This window comes from Felis catus, chromosome A1, assembly GCF_018350175.1.
Source record: "Felis catus isolate Fca126 chromosome A1, F.catus_Fca126_mat1.0, whole genome shotgun sequence".
NCBI classification, from domain to species: Eukaryota; Metazoa; Chordata; class Mammalia; order Carnivora; family Felidae; genus Felis; species Felis catus.
Genome location: NC_058368.1, coordinates 176,449,344 through 176,468,544, shown reverse-complemented (window position 1 = coordinate 176,468,544; position 19,201 = coordinate 176,449,344). Strand labels below are relative to the sequence as shown.

Genomic DNA, 19,201 nt, shown 5'->3' with positions numbered 1-19,201 from the left:
GATGATATCTTCCTGGAGGTAATTATGGATTCTGTAGGCAAATAATTCAATGCCTCCTATCTGGTACCCCGCAGATAAGTTCAGGGGTTCATTTGTGTCATTCAGTTTACATTTGTCAGTACCTCCAATGTAACTAGCATTGTTCTTGGAATAAAGACAAAAATATTACATGAAGGCGAAGGGCTGAGGAGCATCTAAGAGAAGGAGATGAAGTTCCAAGGAACTGAGAAGAGAAAAACCTGTGTTTTCATGCCCCTACCATGTGCCAGACATGGATAAGGAGATGGAAACGGGGGTCCCTGGGTGGCTTAGTCAGGTGAGCATTCCACTCTTAATTTAGGTTCAGGTCACGATCCCAGGGTCGTGGGATTGAGCCCCATGTCAGGCTTTGCACTGAATGTGAAGTCTGCTTAAGATTCTTTCTCTGCCCCTCTCCCCATCCTCTCTCTCTCTCTTTCTCTCAAAAAAAAAAAAAAAAAAAAGGAGGTGAAAATGGTACAGCCTAGGGCTTTGGAGGGACCACAGTTCAAGGGTAGATAGACACATAGACCCAAATGATGATTGTGGGGCTCTACTGGAGGCTTTGATGTTATTGTCTCGGGAAAACTTTGGAAGACTTCCAAGAGAAGGTGACAGAAGAACTGAGTGCAAAAGGGTGAGAATCCACCAGACGGATAAAGCCCGGAAGAACATTTTCAACTGAGGAATAGCCTATGTGAAGGCCCAGCCACATCAAAGAACACAGTGTTTGGGGAACACTTGGGCATGTCTTCAGAGGAAATGAAGTCGTTTCATTTAGCACAGGACCTGGCACGGAGTAGTGCTCCACAGAAGTTGGCCATTATTACGGTCAGATGGCCCCTGAACCTGTTCTCTGATGGTGAGTAGATAGTGCTAAGACTCACTGTAAAGAACCCCATCGGCTCCCAGGATGAAGGCGGGCTCAGGGGCAGAGCAGGGAGAGGAGGGAGCTTCAAAAAGGGGCTGTCATGTGGGACAGGCCAAGGTTCATTTCTCACGTTAGGGCACCTGTGCAGTGTCCCTCCTCCCTGGGACTGAACATTCTGTTCCCTTCCCCAGGCAGAACCCCAAGAACGGGCAGGCTTAATGACCAGCGCTGGGCTAACGGGAAGATGGGCCACACTGGGCCCCAAGTCATCTGCCTGTCCTGATGAGCCAGGCCCTGGGGATTCCACCGGCCCCGGGGAGCGTTTAGAGAAGTACTCTGGGAGTCATCCGCCCTGTGTGGTCACTGCCTGTCAGGGCTGCGCAGGGCTGGTGGGGAAATGGGCAGATTGCGGCACTGTGCGTTGAGAACCAAGTGCTCAGACCCTGGAGCTATCTTCGCGAGTCTGTTACCAGAAGACAGTTACGTAATCGGTTTGCTCACATCCTCGACAATTGTGTATTGAGTGCCAACTGTATGCCAGGCACTGTTTCAAGCTCTGAGGGTACTGTGGGGAAAGACCCAGCATTCCCGCTTCAGGGAGTTGACGTTCTGGAAGAAAAATACGCACTAACAACGTCTTACCGCATTTATTTATTTTTTATTTTATTATTATTTTTTTAACATTTATTCATTCTTGAAAGACAGAGACAGAGCGTGAGTGGGGGAGGGCAGAGAGAGAGGGAGACACAGAATCCGAGGCAGGCTCCAGGCTCCGAGCTGTCAGCACAGGGCCCGACGCAGGGCTCGAACCCACGAACTGCGAGACCATGACCTGAGCTGAACCTGGCCATTCAACCGACTGAGCCACCCAGGTGCCCCTTTACCACATTTATTGAGGGTTTATTATAGGCGGAGTCCTGTACCATGCACTCAATAGGATTTCATTCGATCTCCTTAGTTAACTCATGAGACAAGTTTTATGTCTCATAACTGTTATCCCACTTTACAAGCCACATTCTCCTTCTTGAGGAATCCACCTGCAGGGACCCTCGTCCCCAGATCTGCCCATTGTTACCTCTCAAAAGGGTGTGAGCTAAGGTAGGGTGCAAACGTTGACACCTAGCCTTACTCTGGGCTCACAGTGACCTAACGGGGCAGGAATGAGGGGCCTGGCATCTTCTGATAAAAGTCGAGTCCCGCCCACCCAAACCACTCTCCTGAACTCTGAGAGCTTTCAAATGCTTTCAGAGCCTTGTAATAATGTCCTTTCCCAACATTCCTTAATCATCATTACTCTGGACTCAGGCATTTAATTGCTCATCTGTTTCTCCATTCCTTCATGAATAGAGTATTTCTTGCATGATTGCATCAGGGCAAGAGCCGCCTTTGACCAAATCGTGCCACAGGTGAGTCCCCCCACTGCCCCACTCCACTCACTCTATCACTCTGCACCCACATGTGAGCCCTGCTGTGTGTCAGGTGCTTGGGTCAGGAGCCCCCAGGGAGGCAGAGGAAGAAGCGGGCCTCTGTGGTGAGGGGTGATAGATAGGGGCCAGACCTCTGGGACTGGCAGGGGAGCCCAGAGGTCATGTCACCTGGTGGAGGTGCCGGAACGCCACCTGTGTCTGGAAGGCCCAAAGTCACCTAGGGTCAGGGCTCTCTGGACAGGTGTACATGAAAAGAAATGTAACCTTTGTGGGAATCTGGATGCGACCAGGAGGGCACCGTAGGGTGTAGAGGGATAAAGGCGGCAGGCAGGAAAAGGGCTGGCAAAGAAACCAGAGTGGTTGAAAGGCAAACTCACAAAGGGGCTTCAGTGGTGGGTTAAAGGAAATGCTTCTCCCTCTTCAACAAGCAGAGATGAAACACAGCCACGGAAGTCAACCTCTATATTCCGTCCGGTTCAAGAAATACTTCGTGAGCTTTCCTTATCTTCCAGGCCTTGTTCTGGGAAGGACGGAGATGAAAAAGCCGCACACAAAAATGCCTGCCCTCGTGGGGCTAGCATTCCGGCGGTGGGGGAGAGGGAGAGACAGCCAGGAAGCCAAGAAGCGAGTAACATGCATGGCTCGTCGGGTGGCACTAGGTGTGGTGGGAGCACAAAGCAGGGCAGGGGAAGGGAGGGTGCTTGCGGCGGAGGGGGGTTGCCATTCCAAAGAGCACAGCCACGAAGAGCCTCCATGAGAAGGCGACAGGAAGATGAGAGGCGGCACGGCTGACTTTGGGGGGAGGGTGATCCAAGCACAGGGAACGGCAGTGCACAGGCTGTGAGATGGAAGCATGCAGTTCTTGAGATAAGAACCGCAAAGGGGCCGGTGTGGCTGGAGAAACTTGACCGGAGAGGAAAGGGGGAAAGGGCGCTGGCAGGGCCTTCGCCCGTGAGCCCCGGGAGAGGGGGGCTGTGAGCACGGGAGAGGCATAATCATGCTGGCTGCCGAGCTGAACACAGACCCTCATGGGGGCCCCTGGGGGACCACGTGAGAGGCTACCACAAGAGTCCGATAAATGCATTTTTCAAAAACCGGAAGGATGGGTGGATGGCAGGTCCTTCCAGCAGCAGAAGCCATCCATGGACATAAGATCTCTTCAGCCTTCAAAAATATGCCTGCTAACACCTGCAGCCTTTGGGTGAGATGGGATAGATGATCATGGGCTGACACAGCTGTCCAAGAGAGAGCATCGAATGGAAGAGTTAGGTCGCAGGAAAAAATGAGTAGAAGATAGATCGATCGGTCGTTCGATAGATGATAGATACATAAAAAGAAAGGAGGAAGGAAGAAAGTAAAGGAAGGAGGGAGGCAGAAAGAATACAGCAGAGACACACAGACCCGTTACCCAGGGTGGGAACTGGCCCCCCAGTGGCCCCGCCCCTGCACTGATGCTAGTCCCAGCATAGCCTGACCATCTCCCCCACCAAACCACAAACCCAATCCCAAAGTATGGCCAAGTGTCTGGATTTTGTTTTTAATTTTCTTTATTATGAACTATGTATGAAAAGTATACAACGGTCGGGTCTGCCGAATTGCCAGAACTGGAAGTCTCAAAATCAGATTTACTGCTGGTTCCCCACAGAGATGGAGGAAGGCAATGCATGGCACAGGGCTCTGGATGCTTCTGTAGACTCCACTGAAATAGCCCCGCCCCCTTCCCAAAGCCTCTCTCTCCACCTCCTCCCAAGGCTCCACTGCCAGCACCACCTGTGAACGCTCCTCCCCGCTCTCCAAGCTCCCAGACTTCTTCCCTTTTTTTCTCCTTGCTCCTTCCGTTTTCCTGCCTGGCAAGACCAAAGCCGAGGGGGACTGAGCATTTGTCAACACAAGCAGCGGGCTGCGAGTCAAGCTGGGACACTGCCGTCCTTCAATGTCCTGGGTCTCACCTGTACTCACAAGAAACTCCTTCCAGTGATTACTTCTGGGCGGGCCTCAAGGCTTTGGCATATCATTTCATACCCTTGTGAACAATTTATTTCTCCTTTGCATGTACATAACTTTATATTTAAAAAAATAATGATATCCCACCCAGGCCCGTCTCTAACATCGCAGGGCCCAAAAAGAGAGAGCAAAAGGAGGCCTGTGACCACTGCCTACCCTCTCCTTCCCTCCCTGTCCTGGATCCAGCCTCTGGGGGGCTGTGGGGGGACGGCCCAGCCTGCATTTGCTCTGCCAACTCCCCCAGAGCCAAAAGCAGATTCTAGGTCTTCCCTTGCTAGGTAGGACCTGGAAAGAGGCCTGTGCCGGCTCTGGAAGTGAACTTGGGAATACGTAAGCAGGAGATGCACAGGTCCTGGGTGCCCAGAACATGTGAGGAGGTGTTAATACTGCCTCTACCCCACAGTAGGATTGCCAGCATCTTTCCCTTAAATTCCTCCGTACTGTCGGAACATTTAACATCTAGCAGAACATTTATGACCTTTATGTGGCCCCCAAATTACTCAGCCACATTTGAAGGAACCGAGGTTCCCATGTGCAGAATGGCACATGGGTGGAGGGCAGAGTGAGGGGGCGTGGCTGGGGCATCAGACAGATCTGTAGAGCACGCTGGATTTTGTCACTTCTTAGCTGAGGGCTTTGAACAAACCCACTGAAGCTTCTCTGAGCTTCAGTTTCCTTGCCTGTAAAACAGGAATAGTCATGACCATTTTCTGGGTTATCGGAACGATTGGGTGGCCAGGCAAATGAGTGGCACAAAGATTTTTAAATGTAATTGTTACTATTTTTTAAATGTCAATCGGTGCCAGGAATATTTCGATGATCCTTCTAGGGTGGTTTCAGCACACTTATTTCCTGGTCATAATCACTTCCTTTATCACCTCTTACGTCATCCTCAGCCTTTACCTCATTCACCCTCCTTACCCATCCCTCCCATTAGCCACATCACCACTCCCTGCCCCAGGCTTAGCCCACCCCGTACCCACAGTTCAGCCTTAGAGGAAAAGGACCAGCGGGCACACTTTCTCTTTTACCTCAAGCTGCGATATTGACCTTTACCCTCTTCCTGACCCATATCGGACCCTCTTAGTCACCCCTGCAGAAGTAGTGTGAATGAGCTCAAAGCCGTGTTTGAGATTTCATTCCTTTTTTTGTTTAAGGTTATCCATTTTGAGAGAGGCAGAGACAGCACGAGCGGGTGAGGGGCAGAGAGAGGAGACAAAATCCCAAGCATGCTCATGCTGCCAGCGCAGAGCCCGTCGTAGGGCTTGAACTCACGAAACCGTGAGATCGTGACCTGAGCCAAAACCAGGACTCGGAAGCTTAATCAACTGAGCCACCCAGGTGCCCCTAGATTTCATTTCTTAATCAGAGAGCCAGAGTGAGTGGAAATACAACTGGCTGGGGAGCCAGAGACTGGGATGAAAATCTTGTGTCTGTGCTTTGTGATTGTGGGTCTCTGAGGAGTCATTTCACCAATCTGAGTATCACTGCCCCCATTTATAAAGTGAAAGAATGATTCCTACCCAGCAGTTTTGTATCACAGATCACCAACAACACGTGGAAGACACTGAACAGGAATTTGGTCAGTGATGGCTATTAGGTGGAGCCCAGATCATGCGGGGCCTTGAACGGCATGTTGAGGGTGGTAGGGAGCCATGGAAGGCTCTAAACCGGGGATGGCACTACCGGATGGTGGAGCTGAGATGTGGGCAGGCTTGCTCGGGTGGCAAGATGGAGAGAAGCAAGAGGCAGGGAGACCAGAGGACGGCCATGGGGCCTGTGCTCAGGCAGTAGCTGGGGAAGGGGGGACAGATTACAGAGCTGGCCTGGAGTCAGAATCCTCAAAGGGGGAGGTGTCCTCATTCTCCACTGTTGTCACCTAGAGGGTCAAGGAGCCCTCTGTCCAACATTGATCGTCTGGGTTTAACCCAGGGATGAGAGTGGGGGTGGGGAGCAGAGTGGCAGGAGGAGGGAAAATGTAAGAGGAAGAGAAGGTGAAACAGAAAACAGAAATCTTGACTTTTGTTGTTCGATTTTTCAAACCCTGATTTCAGCTAGAAAAATCAATACCTAACGAAGGCTCTTGATTTCGGCTCAGGTCATGATCCCAGGGTCGTGGGATCAAGGCCCACGTCCGGCTCTGCGCTGACATGGCAGAGTCTGCTTGGTATTCAATTTCTCCCTGGCTGTTTGCTCCTCCTCCACTCGTGTGTGCACGCACACACGCGCGCACGCTCTCTCTCTCAAAATAAATAAATAAACATTAAAAAAAAAAAAAGAAATAATAACAGCTAGCTTTCACTGAGCTCTTCCTGGGTGCCAGGCTCTGTGTTAGGTGATTTACTATATTATCTCATTAAATCATCACAATCAACCATGAAGGAAGTATCATCATCATTTCCATTTTAGAGATGAGGAACATAGGCGCAGCAAGGTGAAGGAAGGATATAGGCTATGATGAGGGACAGCAAGGATTGGGATTCAAAGTGGTCACACTCCAAACTCCAAGTTCTTGGAGGAAAACTAAACATCCCACGAGACTCGAGAAAACTGAAGACCAGAAGTCTGAGGTGTCCGGTGATAGTGAGATAGTCACTCTTCCCTACTGATACTCAGTAAGTCTATGAAAAGCTGATGTAATATGATATAAGTGGGAAAAGCACATTATATATAGTGTGGTGTAGAATATGTGTATTTAAAAAAAATTATTTTCTTAATGTTTTTCTTTATTTTTGAGACAGAGAGAGACAGAGCATGAGCAGGGGAGGGGCAGAGACAGAGGGAGACACAGAATCGGAAGCAGGCTCCAGGCTCTGAGCCATCAGCACAGAGCCCGATGCGGGGCTCGAACTCACAGACTGTGAGATCGTGACCTGAGCCGAAGTCGGACGCTCAACCGACTGAGCCACCCAGGCGCCCCTAGAATATGTGTATTGTACATACATACAAGAACGTGTTAGAACACATGGACTCAAGATACTATCTATAGAAGCAACCGCAAATCTAAGGTACCTACGAGGTCAAGGCCTTTTTAGGAAAATTACAAAATTTTATTAAATGGCATCCGAGAGGGGCGCCTGGGTGGCGCAGTCGGTTAAGCGTCCGACTTCAGCTCAGGTCACGATCTCGCGGTCCGTGAGTTCGAGCCCCGCGTCGGGCTCTGGGCTGATGGCTCAGAGCCTGGAACCTGTTTCCGATTCTGTGTCTCCCTCTCTCTCTGCCCCTCCCCCGTTCATGCTCTGTCTCTCTCTGTCCCAAAAATAAATAAACGTTGAAAAAAAAAATTTTTTTTAATTAAAAAAAAAATAAATGGCATCCGAGAAAACCTAAATACGTGAAGACGCATACCATGTTCATGGGGAGGAAGGCAGTTCTCCTCAGTGTCCTAACACTATTTCAGTCAAAATCCCAACTCAGTTTTTCTTATAATCTTTAGCAAGCTGAAGGTTCAGCATATATGGAAGACCAAAGGGCCAAGAAAGGTTAAGACACTCTCAAAGCAGAATTCTGGGCAAGGCATTAGCCCGTCACATATCAAAACTTATGATAGAGGAAACACATTTTCAACAGTATTAAACTGATACAGGGATTGACAAATAGATTAATGAAACAGAAGAAAAGGCTCTAATAGAGGGATCCACATGTATCAGAAAACCTGATTTCTGATAGAGGATGCCCTAAAGACCAACGAGGTGGGGAACCCTTATTCCATAAATAAGGCTGTGAAAACTGGCTCTCCAAATGGGGAGAACAATACCCCTTAGTATACAAAAAATTACTTCCAGGTGGGTCAAGGCCTTAACTGTGAAAGAAAAACCTTAAAAACTTTTAAAAGAATTATTCAGCCACAGAAAAGAAGGAAATCCTGCCATTTGCCACAACATGGATGGACCTGAGGGCACTATGCTAAGTGAAATAAGTCAGACAAAGAATACTTTACTGTATGATCTCATTTGTATGCGGAATCTAAAAAAAATTGAACTCATAGAAATAAAAAATAGATTGTGGTTACCGATGGCTGAGGGTGGAGGAAATGGGATGGTGATCGAAAGGTACAAACTTCGGTCATGAGATAAATTCGTTCTGAAGATCTAACTGCAGCATGGTGACTTTATTTACAATACTGCATTGTATACTTGAAATTTAACAAAGTGGATCTTGAATGTCCTTGCCACACACACACACACAAATGGTAACTATGTAAGGGGAGGGATGCATTAACTAACCACACTGCGGTAATCATTTCACAATAGGTATGTGTATCAAATCATCACGTCATATACCTTAGACTTACCCAATGTCGTCAATGATATCTCCATAAAGCTGGGAGAAAGAAATCTCTCAGAATAAAATAAAGAATATCTTTATGATCTCTGGGAGAGACCGATTTCTTAAGCAAAATATAGAAAATGAAACCACAAAGAAACAGGTTGATACATCCAACTGATTAAAATAATTTCTGTTCGTCAAAAGGGATCCCAAGAGATGAGATGACAAGTGATAAATTTGGGGAAGATATTTGTAACACGTAGTCAACAAAAGATTAGTATATAAAATAGATAAAGTCCTACAAATTCATAAAACTAAAACAATCTGATAGGGAAATGAGGAAAAGACTTAAACAGATATTCTACATAAGAGGAAACAATTACGGCCAAGACACCTATGACAAGGTACTTCATCTTGTTATTACTCATAAAGATGCAAAATAAAACCACATTGTCATTTCACACCCATCAAACCAGTGAAAATTGTAAGGGTGACAATATTAAGTATTAGGATAGAGGGCAGCTAGATAGAAGGATCACCTACCCTTGGTGTCAGGTGTGTGAACCATACTGATGCCATCTTGGACAAATCCGCCATGATGACCGGTCTAAGACCTGAAGCTTTCTTGAACACCAGCACCCCCCCCACACACACACACATACACACATTCTTTCTTTCTGTCTAACCACGCCCTTAAATACACCCCTGGGACATAACATCCTTGATCTGCTCAGGAGATAAGACGACCAGCACTGTGCTCTCCAGTCTGTAGGCTGTAAAAGCAGGTCTTGCAGGAGGTGGGGTCACGGAGATCTCCTCCTCTTCCAGCTGCCCAAGACACACCCGAGGCATACTTCTGTCTGTAAGTCCCCTTAATAAACCACTTCTCCTCAGGCTGGGCTTGTCAGCTTTTTTCTTTGATCTTATGTCTCTTTTAGAGGTCGTTTTCATATACCTCCTTTACACAGAACAACAGTGTACGTTGGGACTGTTGCACTGAAAAATAACACACATATATCTTATGACCCAGAAATTTCATTCTTAATTATATTAATAGAAAAACTCTTACACATGTGCACCAGGATATATGTATTAGAGTAGTCATAACTGTGTTGTTTATTAAAAATCCTGAAACCAGGGTGCCTGGGTTTCTCAGTCAGTTAAGTGTCCGACTCTTGTTTCGGCTCAGGTCCTGTTCTCACGGTTTCATGAGTTCGAGCCCCACATTGGCTCTGTGCTGGCAGCTTGGAGCCTGCTTGGGATTCTCTCCACCTCATTGTCTGTCCCTCCCTGCTCGTGCTATCTCTGTCTCTAAACAAACTTTCCAGTTCCATCCACGTTGCTACAAAATAAGTCAGGCAGGGGCGCCTGGGTGGCGCAGTCGGTTAAGCATCCGACTTCAGCCAGGTCACGATCTCGCGGTCCGTGAGTTCGAGCCCCGCGTCGGGCTCTGGGCTGATGGCTCAGAGCCTGGAGCCTGTTTCCGATTCTGTGTCTCCCTCTCTCTCTGCCCCTCCACCGTTCATGCTCTGTCTCTCTCTGTCCCAAAAATAAATAAACGTTGAAAAAAAAAATTAAAAAAAAAAAAAATAAGTCAGGCAGAGAAAGACAGATACCATATGTTTTTACTCATAGGTGGATCCTGAGAAAGTCAGCAGAAGACCAGGAGGGAGAGGAAGGGAGAAAAAAAAAAAAGTTGCAGAGAGGGAGGGAGGCAGACCATAAGAGACTCTTAAATACGGAGAATAAACTGAGGGTTGATGGGAGGTGGGGGGGGGGAGGGGAAGTGGCTGATGGGCATTGAGGAGTGCACCTGTTGGGAGGAGCACTGAGTGTTATATGGAAACCAATTTGACAGTAAGTTTCCTATTAAAATAAATAAATAAATAAATAAATAAATAAACAAACATCAAGGTGGACACAAAATTAAATGTCCCATCAAAAATAAATAAATAAACTGAAAAAAAAAATCCCAAAACCACTTCGCATCCACATTAGGATGGCCATTATTGAAACACCAAAAAACAAAACAAAACAAAACAAAACAAAAACCCCACAAAACAAAAAAAACACACAAACAAAAACAAAAACAAAAACATCCCAGAAAAACCCAAGAATAAATGTTGACAAACATATGGAGAAATTGGAACCCTTGAGCATTGCTGATAAGAACGTAAAATGGTACAGCTGCTGTGGAAAACAATAAGGCAGTTTCTCTAAAATGAAAAATAAATTAACATATGATCCAACGATTTCACTTATGTACCTGAAAGCATTGAAAGTAGAGACTCAAACAGATATTTGTACACCCAGGTTCAGAACAGCATTAAGAGGTGAAAGGCTGAAACAATACCCGAGTATCCATCAATACATGAATGGATAAACAAAAGTTGGTATATACATACAATGGAATATTATTTATCTTTTTTAAAAGGAAGGAGGGGTGCCTGGGTGGCTCAGTAGGTTGAGCATCCGACTTCGGCTCAGGTCATGATCTCACGGTTTGTGAGTTCGAGCCCTGCATCGGGCTCTGTGCTGACAGCTCAGAGCCTGGGGCCTGTTTCAGATTCTGTGTCTCCCTCTCTCTGACCCTCCCCCACTCACGCTCTGTCTCTCAAAAAAGAAAAATGTTAAAAAAACATTGTTTTTAAAAGGAAGGAAATTCCAGCACATGCTTCAATATGAATGAAACTTGAGGATATTATGCTAAGTAAAATAAACGAGTCACTAAATGACAAAGACTTTCCATTTAAATGAGGTACCTAAAGTAGCCAAACTTACAACAGCAGAAATTAGAATGGTGGTTGTCAAGGGTTAGCGGGAGGAGAGAAGGGGAAATTATTGTTTAATGGGTACAATGTTTCAGCCCGGAAAGATGAAAAAGCGCTAGAGGAGGGCGGTGGTGACGGTTGCACAACAATGTGAATGTACTTAATGCCACTGAACAGGACGCTTAAAAAATGGCTAAAATGGTAAATTTTGTGTTTATCCAGGTTTTACCACAATAAAAATAGATCTTTAATCATTTTCTTTAATAAAAAAAAAACATTTTAAAGATGAAAAAGAAAACCTGGAAACCATCCACGTGTTGATCAGCAGGAGAATGGATACATAAGTCGGAGCGCAATATACACAAGCAATGTAGTACCTCAGAGCAGTGACGGTGAATAAGCTACGCCTGCTTACAGCTATGTGGATGAATCTCACCAACATAATAAATGAAAGGGGCAACTTGCAAAATAATACACTCCAATTATATAGTTTAAAACATTACATCGTTTGGGGACACCATGTACAGAGAGTAAAACTATTAAGAAAAACAAAGGAATAGGGCATCTGGGTGGCTTAGTTGGTTGTCTGATTTCAGCTCAGGTCATGATCTCATGGTTCGTGAGTTCGAGCCCCACATCGGGCTCTCTGCTGTCAGTCGGTCCCGCAGAGCCCGCTTCAAATCCTCTGTCCCCCTCTCTCTGCCCCGCCCTCACTTGCACTCTTCCCCAAATCAATAAATATTAAAAGGAAAAGAACAGAACAGAAAAGAAAAGAATGACTCACACAAAACTCAAGATGGTGACTACCTCTGGGTGGATTGAGAGGGAGGGGCATGTAGAGATTTCTAAGATATTGGTGATGGTCAATTTCTTAAGCTGGGTGATGGATACATGGATATTCATTCTACAATTCTTCAAGTTACACATCTGTGTTATATACTCTTTTGGTGTGCATATACCTATACACAGAAAATATTTAAAAAAAAACTTTTTTTAATCTATACATTAAAAAAAAAAACGCTGGAAGAACTCTACACATGATGTTGTCTCAGTGGGGAGGCTATTTTACTTTTTGTTTTCCTGTATTTTTAAAAATATTCTTTCATACTTTGATAGTGAAAGAGGAATTAAATGATATTAGGGGCATCTGGGTGGCTCAGTCGATTGAACGTCAGGATCTCACGGTTGGTGAGTTTGAGCTGCGCATCTGGCTCACTGTTATCAGCGCAGAGCCTGCTTCAAATCATCTGTCCCCCTCTTTCTCTGCCCCTCTGCGTGTGCTCTCTCTCAGAAATAAAATAAACATTAAAAGAAAGAAAAAAGAAAAATTATATTAAGAAAAAAAGAAGAGAGATTTTCCCGCAGGTTTGTGCAGAGAAAAGGGACATGAGGGGACATGGGTGAAATCTTTGGGCTTCCCTTAACTCTAGTGTTAGCAGAAGATGACATTAAAATTTTGAGGCGAAATGCTAATTCAGAGATAATGAGTTTCCACTGCAGTTGAGGTAGGAAATGGTTCCTCCAAAAGTGAACTCCCCAGTCCCTCTTCTCAGGAAATCCCTGCCAGTTTCAAGAGTGGGCAGAGGGTTTTGTTGCCCTTTTGAAACAAGGGACATAAGCAAGAAGACGAAGCCACGGGGCTCAACCAGCGCTTGTCAGCATTGATTTCATATGAAAATTTTGGCACGCATCCCCTTTCAGCAGATGAAAGAGAAGAAAAAGAGGAACAGCCCAGAGCTAAGAGAAATAGTTGAGCTGGAAGATGGTTGGAGAAAATAGGGCCCCACCAGTCACCATATATCTGGATAGTATTAGCTGCCATTTGGTAAAGTTAATTCCAGACATGTTGGGATTCTCCTTCCACACTATCGTCTTATGTATCTCCTTTCTCTCTCGTATCATCACTGAAAGCTCAACACACGACACCAGACTCCACTGTTCACTGTTTTGAGGCAGGCATGTCTTTCACAGACATATAGGTGGCACTCACCACGAGTACAGGGCTTGTCTGGGGCCTGGAGATACAGATGAATGAGACAGGGACCCTCACTTCAAGGAGCTCACCCTCAAGAGTGGGAGGCAGATATAATGGCGGTTAGAATGGGATGGAAAATGTTTTGAAGCCCATAAGTACAAAGCATTGTGGGCCACAGCACAGAGGAGGGACATCTAACCCAGCCTGGGGGTAACCAAGACTCTACCAAGTTGCAAAGGATTTGTAGGGATGCGTAAAGGATGAGTAAAGGAGACAAAGAAAGGTTAAGGTGAAGAGCAGGTCCAGGCACCTGGGTGGCTCAGCAGGTTAAGTGCCCAGCTCAGGTCACGATCTCACAGTTCATGAGCCCTGCGTCAGGCTCTGCGCTGACAGCTCAGAGCTTAGGGTCTGCTTCAGATTCTGTGTCTCCCTCCCTCTCTGCCCTTCCCCTGCTCATTCTGTGTCTCTGTCTCTCTCTCTCTCTAAAATAAATAAACATTAAAACCATATGGGCAAGGAAGTGGGGGAGAAATAATGGTGCGGCATGAAGGCAACTTTCAGTGGTTTATTTTTTCTGGAGTGTGATTTTGTGATATAAGAAACAGGTATTTGGTCTTCATCCTATTTCTAACACAGAGCTTCTAAAACCCTTAGACTCTCCTACAAGATAAGCACAATAAGGTTGTCTTTTATTATTCACAATGATCCCCTTCCAACCACACCTGAGTTTGCATTACTGAGGTGACTTTTGGAAAGCCCCTAAGGATGGTTCCCCTTTGCCAGGGGAACCAACAACTTCTTTGGCAGGGTTGTAATTTAGCCCCTCCACCAACTTCAGGAAGGGGAGAAGGGCTGGGGATTGGGTTCAATCACCAATGGCAATGACTTGATCAATCACACCTATGTAATGAAGCCTCCATAAAAGCCGAAAGGGACACAGGGTTGGGAGACCTTGCATGTCGGTAAACATGTGGAGGTGCTTGGAGAGTGGCAGCTCGTCACCCCTTCCTACGTACCTTACCCTACGTACTTTATCCGGCTATCTGTACCCTTTACGATATTCTTTATAATAAACTGGTAAATGTAAGTAAGTAAACATCTGAGTTCTGTGAGCCTACCTAGCAAATAATTTAACCCAAGGAAGAGGTCTCAGGAACCTCTCATTTATAGCTGGTCACTCAGAAGCACAGATGACAACCTGGACTTGAGGAGGGCACCTGAAGCGGGGCAGTCTTGCGGGGTCGAGTCCTTAATCCTTGAGATCTGGTGCTGTCTCCAGGTAGATAGTGCCAGAATTTAGTTAATTGCTTGGAGGTGCTGGAGAACACATTCCGAATGGAGCACTGACCAAGGGAGGCTGGGGAATTTATAAGGAGCCCTGTCTAGAAGATCTTGTCTTACCAGGTTGGGGGACTTAGACCCAGCCCCGGGTACCGGGCAACCATGGAGGTATTTTAACAGGAAAGAGAGGTGGCCAATTTGTCCCATGCATTATGATCAATCTCCTTTAAATGGCCCACTTGATGATGTCATAAGCCAAAAGAAACATGGTACAAACCACAAGCAGATTAGGTAAAGGGCAGGTAGAGTTCAAATTTGGAAAGACATGTCCACGTCTGAGTCCTGCTTCACTACTCACCGGCTGTGGTGAGTCACTTATGTCCTCTGAGCCACTGTGTGATCACCTGTAGTGGGGCTGATGTGATCACCCAATAAAACACTATGAGCTCAAGTGTAGATCTGTATTTGCCTGAAAAAAAAAAAATCTCTCAGATATGTTATTGATCCAAAGATTAAAAGGCAGATTAATACGTATGACAGCATTAATCTGAAAAGAAAAAGAAAATATATATGTGTGAAAAATGCAGAGAAAAAAGTTGGAAGGATTCACACCAAATTGAAACACAGCTTACCTCTGGGGAGGCAAAGGAAAGTCATGACTGGAGCTAGAGATCAAAGGGGGTCTTTACCCTATCTGTCAAGTTTTCGTTTTCACCTGGAAAATGTATTCCTACACTATTCGTGTATTTAAAAATTAATTTTTAGGGGCGCCTGGGTGGCGCAGTCGGTTAAGCGTCCGACTTCAGCCAGGTCACGATCTTGCGGTCTGTGAGTTCGAGCCCCGCGTCGGGCTCTGGGCTGATGGCTCAGAACCTGGAGCCTGCTTCCAATTCTGTGTCTCCCTCTCTCTCTGCCCCTTCCCCGTTCATGCTCTGTCTCTCTCTGTCTCAAAAATAAATAAACGTTAAAAAAAATTAAAAAAAAAAAAATTAATTTTTAAATAACCTGACAAAAAACCCTTGACAGACAATAGATTTTTCAGTCAACGTTCTCTCCCTTCTGCTTATTTTCATAGGGAGATTTGGGGTCTTTCCAGTTCCATTTCCTAATTCACCCTAATTCCAATCATAGTTGGAAGCCGGTCATAGTCACTTAACAAATATTTGTAGAAGACTTTTTCCAATGGGGTCAGCGGGCTTCTTGCAAGTGGGTTAAAGGTCTCTCTTGGCCAATCTCTGACCCCAAGGTCTCCCCTGGAAGCTGCCTGAGGAACTGAACTTGGTCCTCAGTCGGGCCCCTGAGGACACTGCTGTCCCTCTGGCCTTTTGGTGGACCCTCAACTCTTTGGGAAGCTCCCACTCCTGCTCCTCCTTCCTGGCCTCAGAGCTCTTGGCTGGGAGAGCGGAGAGATGTCTGTGGCTGTTTTCTACCCACAGAAAGGCTGGGGTCACTTCTGGCCACCAAAAAGCCCTGTCCAGTGAAGAAAACCTTTAGCAGTGGTCACCTCTGTTGGGGAGTGGAGGGACAAGAGAGACTTCACTCTCCATTGTGGACCCTTTTTCCTATTTGACTATCTGTTTTCCATATGTTACGTTTTAAATTAGGTAATTGCTATTCCTTTAATTGATTAGTACATGAAAACAAAAGAAATCACAAAAGCGAATTCTGTTTTAATAACTCTGATTTAGACCAGGTGAGATTTCTTGATAAATATATGACTTGGGGGGTGGGCAGGGCAGAAAGAGGTCATTTGATGGGGTGACTCTTCTGGAGAGGAGGGTCCAACTGTCATCTACACCCAGAACACCCAAACACTTCCTAGGGCTCAGTCAGGATTTCTTGAATTTAACTCGGTAGGAAGCCATGTCTAGGGTCTGCTAAAAATGTACTTGTTTTGGAAAGGAGGGGAAAAAATGGAGGAAACTCACAGAGCAAGGAGGGACCTTGGGTGTTCTGACAGATCTCCTCCCCTCACCGATATGGCCATGAGACCAGACTGGGGATGAAACTTGAGATCAAGCTAGAACCAGATTGTAAGTAGTAGGGGCTCCAGAGGTACCTGAGTGGCTCAGCTGGTTAAGTGGCTGACTCTGGATCTCAGTTCAGGTCTTGATCTCAGAGTTGTGAGTTCAAGCCCCACTTTGAGCTAGTGGATGTGGATCCTACTTAAAAAACAAAATAGCGGGGCGCCTGGGTGGCGCAGTCGGTTAAGCGTCCGACTTCAGCCAGGTCACGATCTCGCGGTCCGGGAGTTCGAGCCCCGCGTCGGGCTCTGGGCTGATGGCTCAGAGCCTGGAGCCTGCTTCCGATTCTGTGTCTCCCTCTCTCTCTGCCCCTCCCCCGTTCATGCTCTGTCTCTCTCTGTCTCAAAAATAAATAAACGTTAAAAAAAATTATTAAAAAAAAACAAAACCAAAATAGCGGGGGCTCTGATATGACCACAAGATAACTACTTGACCCTCCCGACTATCCTGTGAAGTGGGTGCTCTGTCCATTTTGCAGGGGAGGAAACTGAGGCTATAGCAGAGAATGAGACAACCTCATGGTGACAGACAGGAATCAACGGAACTAGGTCTACGATTCTGCTCTCTGACCCCAAAGCTTTCTCTTGCGCCTTTGACCTCACCTCATGCTACGCAACTCTTGGGGTCACAGTGAGCCAGCTTTTCATTTGGACTTTTTCCATTTGCAGGCACCTTGGAAACTGTTTGGATCTGGCTGGGAACCCCTAGAACGTATTATTATTGGACTTCTGTATATTTATCGCTATTTATGGGATGCTAAACACGTGTGTGAAGGGAGTTCCTGTCCTGTTCACTGGTGCATCATCAACTTGCGAATGAATGAGCAAATGACCTCTATTCCTCCAAGATCTCCCCCCTTTACACAAAAAGAAGTTGAGGCTCTGGGAGCTGAAGGGACTTACTTTGGTTACACGGCAGTCACACCCAGGCCTCCCTTTTCTATTTCCTCCTCAGAGTCAAGTTTGGTTTGACACCCCGCCAATCACCAGCTCACCCTGAGGAAGCATAGCACAGTCATCAGCTGGGAGAACAGACCCACTTGCCCCAGGTTGGACGTCAGCACTGTCAACACATGGTGACGCCCACACACTGTGACACACACACACATGCTTTGGGCCACACAGAAGCCTCCCCAGTCTCCCCATGGCCAGCCAAGGAGCCGGAATGGAGGGAGGAGCCCGCGGGGAAGGGGGGCACAGTTGAGTCTCTGGCCGCGCAGGCCCCGCTCCACCCCAAGCCACCCCACAGACAACGGAGGAAAGGGTCCAGGTGAGCGTCAGGTGAGAAACATGATGGAGGCGAGCAGGTGGCACTGAGTCACGTAGCTCGTGGACACGACTGCTGGCGGCAGAAGTTAGCACTGTCTGGGGGAGACTCAGACACGGGACCTGCACAGCCCTTGAAAAGTGTGGATGAAACGCCGCACCCGAGGCTGACCAGAGGCCCACCATCTGTGTGAGACAAAGGCCCCCTTCCTGCATGGACCTAATGCCACTACCTTTGCATTCATTCTCCCTAGAGGTCTCAGAGTGGAAGGGTGTGAGCCAACTGCAATTTTATTGACATAATACACGTGCCTGATTCTATGCTAAATCCTGGCCATATATCAAGGCATTTAATATGATATAAACGCTACACAGTTTACCAATGAGCAGACTGAGGCACAGAATGGTTCAGTAACCTACTCACGGTCACACAGCCCGGATAATAGGTTAGCACAATCCAAAGCCCTCTGGGTCATAAGCCCCACAGAGCAGGAGCTCAGTGAGTAGTTAATGCGCCAAGGAGAAAAAGGTCAGGCAGGTGGATCTCAAGAAAGAGGCAAGACTGAACCACACTCGCAAGAGAAATTAGGTCCGCCTAGATTTATCTGGATTCAGAGACAGAGTGAGGACTCATGAAAAAGGAAAAAGGTGGGACTCAGAAAAAGAGGATCCAAAGAATTGAGATTTCCTCGTGTGCACTGAAAAGCTAGAAGGTTATCTGCCAGGGGCTCATGACCAAGTAGTTTCCTGCATAGCTGTGGGGAGCACCTGGGCACTTAATATAAAATGGAAACACTGAGCACACTGCACCCACGTATCCTTCTACCAAATAGGCACCTGTGTGAGATACAGAGCTTGGTGGGGGCGCCTGGGTGGCTCAGTCGGTTGGGCGTCCGGCTTCGGCTCAGGTCATGATCTCGCGGTCCGTGAGTTCGAGCCCCGCATCGGGCCCTGTGCTGACAGCTCAGAGCCTGGAGCGCGCTTCGGATTCTGTGTCTCTGCCCCTCGCCTGCTCATGCTCTGTTTCTCTCACTCTCAAAAATGAATAAATGTTTAAAAAATAAAAAAAAAAAAAGATACAGAGGTGGGTGCTGGGGCAAGAGATATATCCCCCCCTCCACATATATGGTTACTTGTTCATCTAACATTCCCTGATCCCTGTAGAAGAAACCCGATGATTTAGCCTCCCAGCGCCCTTCCATCTTTGTCAACGCTGCCCTAATGTTTCTTTAGGAAGTCACCCTTCTCCCATCTAAATCTACGTGTGTAGGGTGGGGCTGACTGCACTCCAGGCAC

At 46.8% G+C, this 19,201-nt stretch overlaps 1 long non-coding RNA gene across 1 annotated transcript; it reads right to left on the bottom strand.

Moving 5' to 3' along the window:
• Positions 1-13,885: 13,885 nt before the first annotated feature.
• On the bottom strand, positions 13,886-18,265 carry LOC123379546. The gene is made up of 2 exons (XR_006584119.1): positions 17,543-18,265; positions 13,886-15,085 (listed from the first exon to the last, which is right to left on the bottom strand). It is a non-coding gene; the product is annotated as an uncharacterized LOC123379546 (long non-coding RNA).
• Between the last annotated feature and the right edge of the window lie 936 nt (positions 18,266-19,201).